We start from the raw sequence: 17,713 nt of genomic DNA, 5'->3' as shown, positions 1-17,713 counted from the left end.
GATTTTATTCTCTCAGACGAAGGTTGTAGATTACCGTGTAAATAGGCAACTGATTTGGCCTTAATCGCGTTTTATGGTAAAGGCCGATGCGCTGCCATCGGCTCTTTGCGCGTTGACTTACTGCGACAATCGGCAAAATTGATGTGGGAGCAAAATTGACATAGGAACATTTTCTTCATTAATAGAAGGGATTTCTTACAGAGAAGAGCCGATTGCTCGAGGAGGGAAGAACAAAAGAGAGGTCTATTGACCAATCTACTACTACTACTAGTCCTATACTAGTAGATGCTACTCTATGGGCCGTCGCTGCCCTCGTCGTCGCCGTCGAAGCTGCCGTCGGCACTGCTGCTGGTGGGCTCCTCGTCGCTGCTCCCGTAGCCCTCGATGGGAGCCTCCTCTTCCTCGTCGTCGTCGTTGTCGTCGTCATCCGACCCGGCGCGGAAGCGCTTCGCTGGCGGGTAGTCCTCGAGGGAATCGTCGGACTCCTCTGTAGGGATTCGTTGCATAGAAAACAAAAATTTTCCTACCGCGAGAACGCAATCCAAGCCAAGATGCAATCTAGAAGACGGGAGCAACGAGGGGATGATCAAGACTAACCCTTGAAGATTTCCAAAGCCTATAAGAGTAGGCTCTTATTGCTGTGGTAGACGATCACTTGCCGCTTGCAAAAGCGCGTAGAAGATCTTGATCACGGTGCCACGATCGGGCAGCACCTCCGTACTCGGTCACACGTTCGGTGTTGATGACGACGTCCTTCTCCCCGTTCCAGCGGGCAGCGGAAGTAGTAGATCCTCCTCGGAATCCCGGCAGCACGACGGCGTGGTGGCGGTGTTGATGGAGATCTCCGGCGGAGCTTCGCTAAGCATATGCGGGAGAGGTGGTGGAGGAGGGGTGCTAGGGTTTGGGAAGAGGGGCGCCGGCTAGGGCACCCTTGAGGGGTGCGGCCATGGTGGTGGCTTGAGTGGCCAGCCAGCCCCTCTCTCCCCCTCTTTATATAGGTGGAAGCCCCAAGGTTTAGGTCAAAGTGTCCGAATAAGACCCCAACAAAAACCTTCCAAGTGTCCAAACCTAGGGGGAGTGGGACTCCCTCCTTTCCTTGGTGGGGTGGCCGGCCACCATGGTGGGGAGTCCACTTGGGACTCCTCCTCCCTTGGGCTGGCCGGCCAAGGTGGGTGGAGTCCCAGAGGGACTCCACCTTCCATCCTTATTTCTTCCGGACTTTTCTAGAACCTTCTAGAACCTTCCATAGAACCTTCCGGATCATTTTAAATCTTATAAAATGACTTCCTATATATGAATCTTATTCTCCGGACCATTCCGGAACTGCTCGTGATGTCCTGGATCCCATCCGAGACTCCGAACAAAACTTCGAACTCCATTCCATATTCCATATCTACTTAAACGACATCAAACCTTAAGTGTGTCACCCTACGGTTCGTGAACTATGTAGACATGGTTGAGACTTCTCTCCGACCAATAACCAATAGCGGGATCTGGAGATCCATAATGGCTCCCACATATTCAACAATGACTTAGTGATCGAATGAACCATTCACATACGATACCGATTCCCTTTGTCACGCGATATTTTACTTGTCCGAGGTTTGATCATCAGTATCTCTATACCTCGTTCAACCTCGTCTCATGACAAGTACTCTTTACTCGTACCGTGGTATGTGGTCTCTTATGAACCTATTCATATGCTTGCAAGCTATTAGACGACATTCCACCGAGAGGGCCCAGAGTATATCTATCCGTCATCGGGATGGACAAATCCCACTGTTGATCCATATGCCTCAACTCATACTTTCCGGATACTTAATCCCACCTTTATAACCACCCATTTACGTAGTGGCGTTTGATGTAATCAAAGTACCTTTCCGGTATAAATGATTTATATGATCTCATGGTCATAAGGACTAGGTAACTATGTATCGAAAGCTTATAGCAAATAACTTAATGACGTGATCTTATGCTATGCTTAATTGGGTGTGTCCATTATATCATTCACATAATGACACAACCTTGTTATTAATAACATCCAATGTTCATGATCATGAAACGATGATCATCTATTAATCAACAAGCTAGTTATACAAGAGGCTTTACTAGGGACTCCTTGTTGTTCACATAACACACATGTATCAATGTTTCGGTTAATACAATTATAGCATGGTATGTAAACATTATCATAAACTCAAAGATATTATAATAACCATTTTATTATTGCCTCTTGGGCATATCTCCAACAGTCTCCCACTTGCACTAGAGTCAATAATCTAGTTTACATTTGTAAAGATATAACACCTTGGCCTTCCGGTGCTTTATCATGTTTTGCTCACGGGAGAGGTTTTAGTCAACGGATCTGACATGCTCAGAACAGTATGTATTTTGTAATTCATTTGCGTCTCAACGCATCACTCATTTCCAAATGAGTCGGCATCAAATATGTTTGGTCTTCTGGTGGAACCTTAATTCCGCAGTCTGAAATATGTCACTAATATTGTCACACACAATATAGCTTCAAAGTTCTGACTCTATCGGAACTACACAAAGCTCTCAAAGAACCTCTTGACTTAACATCCTTTGCCATTGTCAAAACAATGACATACTCTGCCTTCTTTTGTAGAATCCGTCACAATATTTAGAACTCTTCTAAATCTAGCATAGACAACTTCTAGCTCATTGTGCTACCTTTTAAACAACACTTAGTCTAATTTGAGATTTGAAATTTTATTTTCATATGTGACAAAACTAATATCGGTGCAACATCTTACAGCGATTTGTTTTGTCATTTCTCCATACAAAACTATATATATATCCTTGGTTCTTCTCAAGTACTCAAGAATATTCTTACTGTTTTTCAATGATCATCACATGAATCATTCTGGTACATGCTCATAACATTTTTAAGAGCACATGACATCTGATTGTGTACATATTATTTGTGATCTATAATCACTCATGTGTTTTTACTCATTGAGTGTCAGATACACTCAAGTCTTGTTAAAACTTCACATGACAAGAACATTTTCTTAATATTTCTATATTGAACTATTTCAATATCCATTCTATGTACTTTGACTTAAACTTATTTTGTGTTTCAATCTATCTTCATAGATCTTGACACTAGATATGTTTCAGTCCATATCCTTTCATTGAAGTTAATTTCTCAATGAAACCTTTTAATCAAGTATATAATTACATCATTTATAACCAACTATATGTCATCTACATAAAGTATTATAAATATGTCTCAACGCTCCCACTTAATTTCTTGCAAATGCAAGCCTCTTCATCGTTTCTGATGAAATCAAAAACTCTTTGACTATTTCATCTGGTGAAGATTCCAACTCCGTGATACTCACTTCATCCAATTGAAGTTTGTATACCTATCTAGTATTCCACGGACTAGCAAAACAATTGGTTGTATCTTGTATACACCTTTAATACACACTTCTGTTAAGTAGTGTATTTTGCCATCCTACTAGCATATTTCATAAAAGAAATATACAGTGATTAATAGAATAATCCACATAGACTATAAGCATTGCTATGGAAGATCTAATCTTATCGTAGTCAACTCTTTGAATTTTGTCGTAAACAACTTTTCGACAAGTTGAGCTTTTTCAAGGATATTTCATCCAAGTCCATAGATCCATTTACTTTCAAGAAAGTATTCATCTATCTTGGATTTCATGGCGTACTGCCATTTTAATGGAGTCAGGGCCCATCATAATTTCTTTGTTTGTAGTTGGTTTATCATTGTTCAAAAACAATCTTTTGTCCACAAATCATTTATTTGATCACAAAGTAAACCATACCTACAAGGTTTAATATGTACTTCGATCTCCATGGCTAAAACACTTTGTAGTCATGGGAGCCATGATCGTCGTGGCCGCTTCTGGAACCAATTCCGATGCTGCGCTACTCTGATCATTATGCTCAGGTTCATAAACCTTATCAAGTTCTATTGTCCTCCCACTCAAATACTTCGCTAGAAACAATTTCTTGGAAATAAGAAACATTAACAAACACTTTTGTCTTTGTCTACATAGTGGGAAGAATTCCCAATCAATTCTCTGGAATAACCAACAAAGACATTCATTCGATTTTGGTTGTAAACTTATTTACTTATGCTATGCATACCAAAATTTTAAGAAAAGACTTATTAGGATTCATATCCATGCCATAACTCGTATGGTGTCATTTCAACGGATCATGATGATGCTCTATTAAGTGTAAAAGCGGTAGTCACTAAAGCATAATCCACAAAAAATATAATGGCATCAATATTTTATCTCATCATTGATCCAACAAGGTTTGGATACGTCTTTTGGATACTTCATCATCACTATGATAATCCCAAAAAAAAACATGAGTTGTAGAACAACTTCATAACTCTCTTAGATGTTCGCTAAAACTCGTAATTCAAATATTTCCACCATGATCCAATCATAGATATTTGACTTTTCTATTACGATGATTTCCACTTCATGCTGAAATTTATTTGAATCTATTCAAATGTTTCAAACTTCTTCCTTATCGAATATATCCATATATATATATATTCAATTCATTGTTTGAAGTTTTCATGAAGTAGAAGAATCTCCCGCACACAACTATGTCCAGTGAACCACATACATCATCATGTATGTTTTCACTAAGTTAGTTGCCCGTTCAACTCTTGGCCTATAAACGGTATTTTAGTCATTCTCTTTAGAAAAGATTTGCAAGCGCCAAAATGATTCAAAAATCAAAATGACCCCAAAAATCCATTTGCATGGAGTTCCTTCATGCGTTCCTTTCTAACATGACCTAAATGGCGGTTCCACAAATAAGTGGAATTTAAATCATTTGCCTTATGGCATTTTAGCGTCAGTGTTATGTATGTGTGTTTCACCATTAAGATTTATAATAACTTATCCATCGTACATGGAGTAATGTCATAATTTGAACAACTCATTGTTTTCATTTGACCAGAGCAAAATAACAATTATTAAGTTCTTTATTATAAATTCTAAGGGCTAGATAGAATGCCAACGACGAACATAATAACACTTTATTTTTTGTTCCAGACGTGCATTCCTATCATATTCCTTGTCAGTCACTTAGGCCACTGTATTCTTGTAATGCGTTGTTTTGTATGACACTTCATACCAACCAATATAGTACTAATACCCAAGAATTTCATAGTGTGACTTAACTAGGAATACAACCATAACATGTATATCATTTATATACACCTGAGCTAGACCTTCTAGTCTTTTCTTTTCTTTTTGCCAAAAAATCTTTTGCAGTTTCTCTTTTAGCTTTCCTCATTATTCAGAAAAACACTTTAACATTATTAACTTCTAGGTTTGTTGGTCAAATACCAATAACCTTGAGGTTCTTACTTTAAGTTGATCATCATATGACAAGTGTTTCAGATTTCACTATTAGTAATTTTGTAATATGATGAACAATTTCACTCATAATTTTATCCATCATATCATGACGACTTTCCGAGAACATGTCTATACATGCTAGGCTCGTAAAGTTTTAACCTTGGTATTCGCATGTGCAAATCTGGCTTGCACCCGTTGTAAGCACACGTAGAATCTATCACACCCGATCATCACGTGATGCTTCGAAACGACGAGTCTTAGCAATGATGCATACTAAGGATGATAACTTCATGGATATGCGAATATTATTAGTGCCCCAATAGTTGGAGGATTGTGACGCCTGGCGTCTTCAACCTTCATACATTCCCATAAAACTTATGAGTTCATGTAATCTCACCAAATTATATTCTATCATCTTGCAATAAGGTCTTAGATATCACATATATCTCATACCTTGATTATTTCTGAAAACTAAATTTTCAGCTCCTTACTTTTCAAACAGATTTGAACTTCAAGTTTCACGGAGACAAGATAACTTTAGGTACTAATTGAAACCATAGCTCTTTGAATCAACAATGTGAGGTTTACTAAAAGTTTGCAATAGGACTTAATCAATTCTTGATACTTTAACAATACGGTACCAATCCGTAAAGTTTCTTGTCAGATTTTAACAGTATTTATATCTCAATAACAAGACTAGCGCATGGTAGAAAAACGGATGCCAATACTACAAAATTAATTCAAAATACTACTCAGACTATGTTTATGATAATTAGTTCATGTTTTAATCTAATTACTAATGAACTCCCACTTAATACAACATCCCTCATAGTTGTTAAGTTGTACACGATCCACATCCACTACACCAAAAACGATCATCACGTGAGATGATGTAGCTTCAATGGTGAACATCAACATGTTGATCATATCATCCATATGACTCGTGTTCAACCTTTCTGTTTCTGTTGTCCCGAGGCCATGTCTGTACATGCTAGGCTCGTCAAGCAAACCCAAGTATTCCGCGTGTGCAACATGGCTTACACCCGTTGTATGTGAATCGTTGAATCTATCACTTCCGATCATCACGAGATGCTTCGAAACGACGAACTGTACAACGGTGCATACGAGGGGAGAACACTTTATTATCTTGATATTAATGTGAGGGATCATCTTATAATGCTACCATCGCGATCTAAGCAAAATAAGATGCATAAAGGATTAACATCACATGCAGTTCATATGTGATATGATATGGCCCTTTTGTCTTTGTGCCTTTGATCTTCATCTCCAAAGCACGAACATGATCTCCATCATCTTCGGGCATGATCTCTATCATCGTCGGCGTAGCGTCAAGGTTCATGGCGCCATCTTCATGGTTGTTCACCTCATGTAGCAACTATTACAACTACTTTGAAATACTATTCAACATGAAATATAAAGACAACCATAAGGCTCCTGCCGGTTGCCACAATACAATAATGATCATCTCATACATATTCATCATCACATTATGGCCATATCACATCACCAAACCCTGCAAAAACAAGTTAGACGTCTCTAATTTGGTTTGCATATTTTACGTGGTTTAGGGTTTTCGAGAGAGATCTAATCTACCTACGAACATTAACCACAACGGTGATACTAATGTTGTCAATAGAAGAGTAGATTGAATCTTCACTATAGTAGGAGAGACAGACACCCGCAAAGCCTCTTATGCAATACAAGTTGCATGTCGAATGAGGAACAAGTCTCATGAACGCGGTCATGTAAAGTTAGTCCGGGCCGCTTCATCCCACTATGCCACAAAGATGCAAAGTACTCAAACTAAAGATAACAAGAGCATCAACGCCCACAAAACCATTGTGTTCTACTCGTGCAACCATCTATGCATAGACACGGCTCTGATACCACTGTAGGGATTCGTTGCATAGAAAACAAAAAATTTCCTACCGCGAGAACGCAATCCAAGCCAAGATACAATCTAGAAGACGGTAGCAACGAGGGGTTCAACACTTCCTGGAGCAAGATGACTGGAGAGCCGATATCTTCAATTACTTGAAAGATTCGGCTCGGGGGTAAATGGTCTTCTAATTGGCACGGGCCGTACAGAGTCGACCAGGTTTTGAAGGGTAATGCATACATGCTCGAGCAGCTGGATGGTGTTAAATTTCCAGTAGCTGTCAATGGTCAACATCTTAAGAAGTATTTCCCAAGCATGTGGGATGATGGACAGTGAAATATGGAGGCCGATGCATAAAATCGGTCAGTAAAAAAAATTTATATACAAATCACAGCCGATGTACAGACATCGACTTTAGAAAAATATGCAAAACAACAAGATGCAAGTACAGCCGATGCACAGACATCGACTTCAGACTAAAAAGCCGATGCACCGCCATCGACTCTAGAGGAACAGGCTCAATTGAACAGTTAACAAATTATTATCAGGCCAGAGACCGTGGCATTGGGATGATTCTCCCATTGGATTCGCTAAGGAGTTGAATCTGTGCGTTTGAGATCTAAGGTTTGCGTGGACGCGAATTGGACCTGTTTGGACGGCAATTTGGGGGATCTGATTTTATTCTCTCAGACGAAGGTTGCATATTACCGTGTAAATAGGCAACTGATTTGGCCTTAATCGCGTTTTATGGTAAAGGCCGATGCGCTGCCATCGGCTCTTTGCGCGTTGACTTACTGCGACAATCGGCAAAATTGATGTGGGAGCAAAATTGACATAGGAACATTTTCTTCATTAATAGAAGGGATTTCTTACAGAGAAGAGCCGATTGCTCGAGGAAGGAAGAACAAAAGAGAGGTCTATTGACCAATCTACTACTACTACTAGTCCTATACTAGTAGATGCTACTCTATGGGCCGTCGCTGCCCTCGTCGTCGCCGTCGAAGCTGCCGTCGGCACTGCTGCTGGTGGGCTCCTCGTCGCTGCTCCCGTAGCCCTCGATGGGAGCCTCCTCTTCCTCGTCGTCATCGTTGTCATCGTCATCCGACCCGGCGCGGAAGCGCTTCGCCGGCGGGTAGTTCTCGAGGGAATCGTCGGACTCCTCTGTAGGGATTCGTTGCATAGAAAACAAAAATTTTCCTACCGCGAGAACGCAATCCAAGCCAAGATGCAATCTAGAAGACGGTAGCAACGAGGGGATGATCAAGACTAACCCTTGAAGATTTCCAAAGCCTATAAGAGTAGGCTCTTATTGCTGCGGTAGACGATCACTTGCCGCTTGCAAAAGCGTGTAGAAGATCTTGATCACGGTGCCACGATCGGGCAGCACCTGCGTACTCGGTCACACGTTCGGTGTTGATGACGATGTCCTTCTCCCCGTTCCAGCGGGCAGCGGAAGTAGTAGATCCTCCTCGGAATCCCGGCAGCACGACGGCGTGGTGGCGGTGTTGATGGAGATCTCCGGCGGAGCTTCGCTAAGCATATGCGGGAGAGGTGGTGGAGGAGGGGTGCTAGGGTTTGGGAAGAGGGGCGCCGGCTAGGGCACCCTTGAGGGGTGCGGCCATGGTGGTGGCTTGAGTGGCCGGCCAGCCCCTCTCTCCCCCTCTTTATATAGGTGGAAGCCCCAAGGTTTAGGTCAAAGTGTCCGAATAAGACCCCAACAAAAACCTTCCAAGTGTCCAAACCTAGGGGGAGTGGGACTCCCCCCTTTCCTTGGTGGGGTGGCCGGCCACCATGGTGGGGAGTCCACTTGGGACTCCTCCTCCCTTAGGCTGGCCGGCCAAGGTGGGTGGAGTCCCTCTGGGAATCCACCTTCCATCCTTATTTCTTCCGGACTTTTCTAGAACCTTCTAGAACCTTCCGTAGAACCTTCCGAATCATTTTAAATCTTATAAAATGACTTCCTATATATGAATCTTATTCTCCAGACCATTCCGGAACTGCTCGTGATGTCCTGGATCCCATCCGAGACTCCGAACAAAACTTCGAACTCCATTCCATATTCCATATCTACTTAAACGACATCAAACCTTAAGTGTGTCACCCTACGGTTCGTGAACTATGTAGACATGGTTGAGACTTCTCTCCGACCAATAACCAATAGCGGGATCTGGAGATCCATAATGGCTCCCACATATTCAACGATGACTTAGTGATCGAATGAACCATTCACATACGATACCGATTCCCTTTGTCACGCGATATTTTACTTGTCCGAGGTTTGATCATCAGTATCTCTATACCTCATTCAACCTCGTCTCATGACAAGTACTCTTTACTCGTACCGTGGTATGTGGTCTCTTATGAACCTATTCATATGCTTGCAAGCTATTAGACGACATTCCACCGAGAGGGCTCAGAGTATATCTATCCGTCATCGGGATGGACAAATCCCACTGTTGATCCATATGCCTCAACTCATACTTTCCGGATACTTAATCCCACCTTTATAACCACCCATTTACGCAGTGGCGTTTGATGTAATCAAAGTACCTTTCCTTTATAAATGATTTATATGATCTCATGGTCATAAGGACTAGGTAACTATGTATCGAAAGCTTATAGCAAATAACTTAATGACGTGATCTTATGCTATGCTTAATTGGGTGTGTCCATTATATCATTCACATAATGACACAACCTTGTTATTAATAACATCCAATGTTCATGATCATGAAACGATGATCATCTATTAATCAACAAGCTAGTTATACAAGAGGCTTTACTAGGGACTCCTTGTTGTTCACATAACACACATGTATCAATGTTTCGGTTAATACAATTATAGCATGGTATGTAAACATTATCATAAACTCAAAGATATTATAATAACCATTTTATTATTGCCTCTTGGGCATATCTCCAACATCCTCTTCTTCCTCCTCGTCGGAGGAAGTGAAGTCGTCCCAGGAGAACGAGTCATCCTCGCTCTCCGCCTCCAGCTCCCCATCGGCGAGGAACTGGAGGTCGTCGTCTCCGCTGGTCAAGGACTTGTCGTCCTCAGACCAGACGGAGGAGTCGTGGTCCTCCTGGTCCCATTCCTCTGGGGCGCGGCGGTTGTACTCCTCCATCAAAACCCACTCCGGCGTGGGCTCGCGGGAGGAGGAAGATGAGGAAGAGGAGGACTGGGAAGAAAGACCCGACGAGGCGGAGGAGGAGGAAGAGGAAGACATTGCTACAGAGGAGGGGGGTTTTTTGTGCCGATGGCTAGTACAGAGCAAGGGGATGAAGAGGCGAACTGTTCGGCGCGGTTAAATAAAGGGGATATAGTGGAGATTTAATGCCACAGCAGTTTCCGAGGAAGTGGTGCCAAAAAGAAAAAAAAATGGGGAAGGTAAAATTGTCAAATCACGCGGAGAAGCTGAGAAGGCAAGGCATCATGATGAAGGATACTGCGACGATTCTACACTGCCATGACATGACCCCCTACGAAGAAAAAACAGAGTGGTTTTGGAATTATCATTGCCAAAACCAGGGGGGCATGTGTTATCACCAGATTTTAACCAAGTCAGGAGGTGGGTCGTGATTGAGATGGGCTTGGAGAATATACACGGGAAATATTCATGAATCGGCCTCGTGCAAGAGTTTGGGGCTAGATTGCCCGTGTATCTGTAAATTATAGTAGGTTACGTGTCGGTTAGAATTAAAAGATAGAGTTTAGCTCGTGTACGGTTGGGATTATTCCCAAGTTAGAAAGTCTACGGACTATAAATATGTATCTAGGGTTATTGAGAAAGGAGGACGATCACGTTCACAACAAACCAATCTAGGCGCATCGCCACCCCTTGTTTCGAGGGTTTCTTCCGGGTAAGCACCATGCTGCCTAGATCGCATCTCGCGATCTAGGCAGTATTGAGTTTATTCGTTGTTCATGCGTTGCTCGTGCTGAAGCCTTGTTGATGGCGAGCAATGTAGTTATCATAGATGTGTTAGGGTTAGCATCGTTTTATCTTGATGTATGCGTTTATATATGCTATCCCTAGACATCTAGCTGCTTTTACTCCTATCTTAGGTGTAAGGGTAGCACCTTGCTTGATCGTTGTTTAGTAGATCTGATCCGTTATGATTGCTCCTTGTTCTTCCAGGATTAGTTTGATATCTACATAGTTAGGCCTTGCAAACGGGTTGAAGGATCCAGTAGTACGTAAGGTATAGTTTGCTAATCCTAGAGAGGATGTTCCGGGAATCAACTCCATATTGGTTTTTAGGCCTTGTCTAGGGTTGGTTTATTATCATCTTTCGTGTCTGCCAGGCTCAATTACGTGTAGGATGTTCCGGTTATGTGGTGAAAACCCTAGATCATCGTAGATCGTTTTAACTTAATATTGATCAAGCAGGACCACCATGTTATCATAGATCTCGTACGAATCATGGGTGGATCGGCTCCTTGAGCCGATTCACAGGATAACCTGAGAGCCGATCGAGGCTCGTATTTAATGTTTACGTGTATGCCATGCAGGAAACTAGTCGAAGCAATCCATCACCTTTCTGACCAAGTATAGGTCAGGTGGCACGCCCTCGCACCAGCTTGGACGTGTGCCGGAGCATTGCGGGCCGTCGCCTGAGGGACCAGGGCCCACCAACAGTCCTGGGAGCCTCCCGACTCTACGTGTTGCCCGTCGTTGCTCGCCGGTGGGTTTTGGTGGTCAACAATATAAAAGGCATGGGATTGCTAGGTCCCTGAATAAGTTGAATATGTGATAGATAGCCTTTTCAGTTTAGGAGATTAGGTAATACATATTTAGAACCGTTTGTGATTAACGCATTCACCCTAAAAGGAGTAGGGGATTTCCAAAGATCTCTCGAGGTCACATAGTGACACCGAGAGCCTATACTACATCGGAGGACAACGGTCACCGAGACCTCCTTGGCGCCACGAATAGATCTGAGAGAGCTAGGCCAACCAATCCGAAGGAATGCCAAAGAAATTAGCTTACCACGGGGACACAAGGCATTGCTCAGAGACAAGAGCCCGTTGAGCACTCCATGCCGGAGGCACTACAAATAAGGAAACAGAACCACAACCTTCCACGCTTCAGCCAAGCTAATCAACCACATGTCCGGAGCGAAGCCAACTAGCCGACAAGGAATGGAAGTTCAAAGATGATGCCTCCATGGAGGTAAGCGATGTGTATCTCCTCCGATACTAGATCAAAGATATCAGAGGTTTTCATCGGAGAAAATGCAACAGAGTAGGTAATCCACATAAAGGCTGCCTTAAAGGTGGAGATACCCAAAGGTGTCTCCGGCATCAACTCCATAGGAGTAAGACTTTCGTCTGGACACCAACAACACCCCACCGAATTGCACATGGTGGTGAACCGATATCGCCGCCACCCTCAGGTTGTCTGTTGCGTGACACCAGCAAAGCCGAACCCGATGCACCCCTCGCGTCGGATCTAGACAAAAGTTCTTGATGCAGGTACCTAGGAAAGCATAGGTAGGGTGTGGTGAAATTCATGTTAGTTGACGAGGCACAAGACCGGAGTCAAACCCCGGCATGACGGAGCCCCCTCCCCCCTATATGTTTGGGTGAAGAGTGGATCCAACTCCGACGAGCTGGATCGCCGGCGGCGACTTGTTATATGTCTCCCTTGCTCGCTCTCCCTTTTTTCTGTCCTATGGAAGAAAATAAAGAGAAGAATGATGGTCTTCCAAGCCAGGGAGGAGTAGGGGAGGGGATTCTTGTTGGGCCTTTACTCCGTTTCGGGCCGCATCCCCAGCTGCTTTTTTGTATCAGTGCCTCTCCTCGTTACGAAACCGAGTGAAGGCTCCACGAGGAGGTTTCCCTGAAAAAGAAAGAGAGGCTCGATTTCTAATTTCTGTGTCCGTCTGTTCACTCCGAGATCAACTCCAGATCAACCCGGACTCCAGCTCCACGCGCTCAAGGCAAATTCGTTCCAGTCGCATGCATAAATATGCGCTCGACGGCGTCCCATCGAGCCATCATCTATTCCTCTGTTTCCCGTGTCGGCCGATCAATTGCCTCCTCGATCTAGACGGCTGACTTGCAAGCATCCATTGCAATGGCGGCAGCTTCTCTCCTCCCGCCGCTGCTCCCGACGCCACCAAGAACCGAAATGGTGCCAATCCTCCCGACACCTCCCAAGAGCAAGATGTTGCCGCTGTTGCCAACGCCGTCCGTCGTGGCCATGCTGTTGGCGCTTTCCGCCATGCCCGGCCGCGCGGACTTCGTGCAGAGGTGGGACGTGATCAAGAAGTACAAGAACCCCTGCAGCACCGTCTCGTCGTCGTCCGGAAGCGGCGGGAGCCCCGGCCGCGCTGACTCCGCCGACAGGTGGGACGCCAACAAGGAACGTAAGAAGTCCTGCAGCGGCAGCCCCGCTTCATCGTCATCGTCGGCCAGCGGCGGGAGTCCTGGACGCGCCGACTCCGTCGAACGCTGGGACATCAATAAACTCAAGACTCCGAGCAGGACGTCGACAGATCATGGCCGCCTGCAGGGCGGCAACAACAAGCGCCCGCCTAGCCGCGCATCCTCGGCCGAGCGTTGGGACTTGCACAAGAAGTATCGCCCAGAGGAGATGGGCAATCTGCCTCAGGCCGAAGAGATGACGACGGAGAACTTTGCAACGACGACGGCCGCGGCGCACAAGGACATGTCCAGGATTCAGCAGGCCGCGTTCGCCGGGCCGAACTTCTACGCATCGCCGGATCCGACCATGCTTCCCATGCCTTCCTTCTTCCTGCCGGCGCACTAGCAGCAACCTAACTAGCTACTCGATTGCATTTGCCATTGTCTTGTCTACATTGACAGATAGCCGGACTTCTTGTACGTTCGGTTGCAAATATTTGCTAGTTTGTAATTAGATAGCACTAGCAGCAAGCATTTCACTGGATACACTTTAGTTCTTCAATGTAAGCGACTTGTTCTTCACTTGATACAGTGAATCTTGTGAATTGTGATTACCTGCCTTTGAATTGTACGGTAGGGAAAGTTGTGATCGACCAGATTCAGTTTTCTATACAGAGCGAGGGCAATGCACTTTCTTTTTAGCAATTCTATATTTTCTGAAAGTGATTGCAAATAGTTACAAAGCCAGACATTTACATTTCGTAAACTGCCGAAGAGATGACGAGGGCGGTGGCGCACAAGGAAATGATGCAGCAGGCCGCGTTCGCCGGGACGAACTTCTACGCATCGCCGGAGCCGACCATGCTCCCCATGCCTTCCTTCTTCCTGCGGGCGCACTAGCAGCAACCTTGCTAGCTACTCGATTGCATTTGCCATTGTGAGCTAGCTTCCTTGTCTAGATTGTCAGATACTCAGATAGCCAGACTTCTTGTACGTTCGGTTGCAATTTTTTTTTTTTTTGAAACGAGGCAAAAGATTTGCCATTTTCATTAATAGAGAAGTTTAGAGTTCCATAACAAATGCCTAGGACAAGCCCTAGGACTTTAACAAAAGCCTACTCTCCCGGTATTATATTGTGCAAATCCTTAGCGCCGGCCAAGCACCAAGCCGAGCCTCATCTTTGATCTTGGCAATGATGACATTTGTGGCGGAAAGGTGGTGTCGGAAGACTCTAGCGTTGCGTTCCTTCCAAACTTCCCAAGAGATTAGCATGAGCAAGGATGCTAAGGCTTTCCTATGTTGACCTCTTCCTAAGGCAATATTTGTCCACCACGCATCAACATTTGGCTCATTGATCCAAGACTCAGGGGATCTATCATAAATACCGCACCAAGCTAGAATCTCCTTCCACACTCGCAAGGTGAAGCGACATTTATACATGAGGTGGTCCGCCGTCTCTTGGACTTGGTTGCATAGAGGACAATTTCCACAATTTTCCCACCCTCTACGTTGAAGCCTATCCGCCGTCCAAACTCTATTTTGCATGACCAACCAAGCGAAGAACTTGCACTTTGGAGGCGCCCAAACTTTCCAAACCGTAGAATTTAGGGTGGTTGAGACAAGGCCTTCGAATTGCATCTTATAGGCCGAGGAGGCGGAATATTTCCCGTCATTAGTGAACTTCCAAGTAATGGTGTCCGGAACATCATGAGGTAGGTGCACATCTTGAAGGAGACCCCAAATGTTGACAAATTCCTCAATGTGAGGCACCCCAAACTCGTGAGAGATCTTGATTTGATTGACCCAAAAGTTGTTGTGGAGAGCCTTCCGGACATTGCAATTCTTCTTCTTGGACATTGTAAAGATCAAGGGCGCCAAATCACATGGGCAAAGTCCTCCAAGCCAAGGAGAGGTCCAAAACTTCGCTTTTTCACCGTTTCCTATATTGACAAAAGTGGCGGCCGCAAAAAGTGTCCGGTCCTCCTTATTGCAAGGATTACCAAGACCGATCCAAGATTTCGAATCATCGGTCCACTCAAGCCATAACCATCTTAGCCTTAGAGCGGCGGCAAACTTCTCAAGGTGCAAGATACCAAGGCCACCAAGCTTGGTAGGACGACAAACTTTGTCCCAATTAACTTTGCACTTGCCCCCTGTCACTTTGTCTTTGCCCGCCCAAGAAAAGCCCGGAGAAGAGCCATGATGCTATGGGTGACCCCCTTCGGAAGGTCGATGGAGGTGTTGCAAATTTTTGCTGGTTTGTAGTTAGATAGCGGCAGGAATTTCAATGGACATACAATTGTAAGATATAATGTTGTGTTCCCCTGTACTTGTGTCTTTATCGAAAGAAATTGTACTTGTTTAATTCCACGCTAGGCCTTTTTTGTTTCTTGAAGACCGATTTCCTCTCTCGAGCTAACACCCCTCCCCCAACCTAACTCTCCCCCGGGTGGCGGCGCCAGACCACTCCGGGGAACCCCTGTCCCCAAGCCGCCCTCCCACATCCCTTCCCTCCCCCACCGCCACTGGAAGCCGCTGGTCAAATCCCGTGTGGCTTGGCGGCAGGGGGCCTTCCGGCTTCGGCAGTTCTGCACGACGCAACCTTGGGGTGGGTGGTGGCCTCCCGACCTCCCATCGTGGCGGTGGTGCGCGGCGGTGGTGTCCGAAGAATGGCGGCGAGATGTGGCGGTTTGGCCTGATCTCGTTCCTTGGGGCCTCGAGGAGTCCGAATCGGCTGCGCCTCCTGCACGCTATGGGTTGCTCCGCCTGCATCATATGGAAGCCGGGACGGCAGCCCCATGCACGGCGACGACGACCTTGCGGAGCGAGGATGGTGTCAATAGCGGCTACCAGTACCGCGTGCCGTGGCGGCATGGTTCGCCAGTGTCCGCCTAGCGGGCCCAATCTGGGATGCAAGGCTTGTTTCTGGGCCACGCTGACTTGATCTGGGTCACGCGGACCTCGGCTGTTGCTTGTCCACCGATCTCTGAACCTCCTCCATTGACGTTGGGGGCGGATGGCAGCGTGGGGGCATGCTTGTCTGCATCAAAGAATAAAGATGACGGTCATAGGTTTCCTCTTCTGCGAAGACATTGACCATCCTAAGGTCGGTCGTTCTTCATCTGGCCGGAGTGGAGAATCTCGGTCTTGTTTGGGCCGATTCCTTAACGAGAGCCTAGTCGAAAGCGCCCATAAAAAGAGTCAATCGTTTTCGGTATGGGTACGCAGGCCCCTAAGGAAGGAAGAGAGGTGGAAAGTGTTGCTGTGTCTAATTTGTTTATAATCGAGATTGTATGGGTGTTTAGTCTACCGAAGATCAAAAAAAATAGTGGATTTAGACAGTGCACCTTATGCTTGGAGTTTGCTGGATCGGCTGGTACTCGGTCGTGCGCACACATGCTTTATTCTGACAGTTTGGTTCTGGTGGAAGCAGCGCGAAGCAGTGTTATGTGTTACCATTAATTAGATGACATTCTGGTTCATGATGAATCAGATGCGGAGAAATATTATGAAGGCTTGATTGAAGGACTAGCAATGGAGGTTCGAGTCCCTATGATGTTGAAGGACTTGCTTGGTGTTCTAGGTTTCGCAGCGACAGTATGAAAGTGGGGGCGGCAAATTTAGAGTCTTATCTTTCAAGATGAAAATTTAAGGCTTGGACTTAATTGGTTGTGCCTGGCAATGACCTTGCTGAAGACATTGTTTTGGGAGTGACGACTATCTTCAAGATGAAAACCTAAAATCTTTTGAACGGGCTACGACGACGCTTGTGCATTGTTCCCTTCTTGGAGGCAGTCGCTTTTGGAGAGCCCAGACAAATATTGTTGCTGCTAAGACTGAAATATACTAGCGGGGCTTTTTTCTTAGTTTCCTCTTTTTTTTTTAGCTGTGTGTATATTACATTGTCATTAGGGTATTACGCTTGCGAGATTGGTATCTCTCGATATTAATATATTACTTTTATCAAAAAATAACTCCTCTCTCTCGAAGAAGAAAACACTTACACCACCACATCCATTTGTATAAACTGGGTGGCCTAGAGGCCCAGAGTCT

Source organism: Lolium perenne, chromosome 4 (genome assembly GCF_019359855.2).
Source record: "Lolium perenne isolate Kyuss_39 chromosome 4, Kyuss_2.0, whole genome shotgun sequence".
In the NCBI taxonomy this organism is placed as follows: Eukaryota; Viridiplantae; Streptophyta; class Magnoliopsida; order Poales; family Poaceae; genus Lolium; species Lolium perenne.
The sequence above is the reverse complement of the archived record's forward strand: the minus strand, read 5'-3'. Positions refer to the sequence as shown.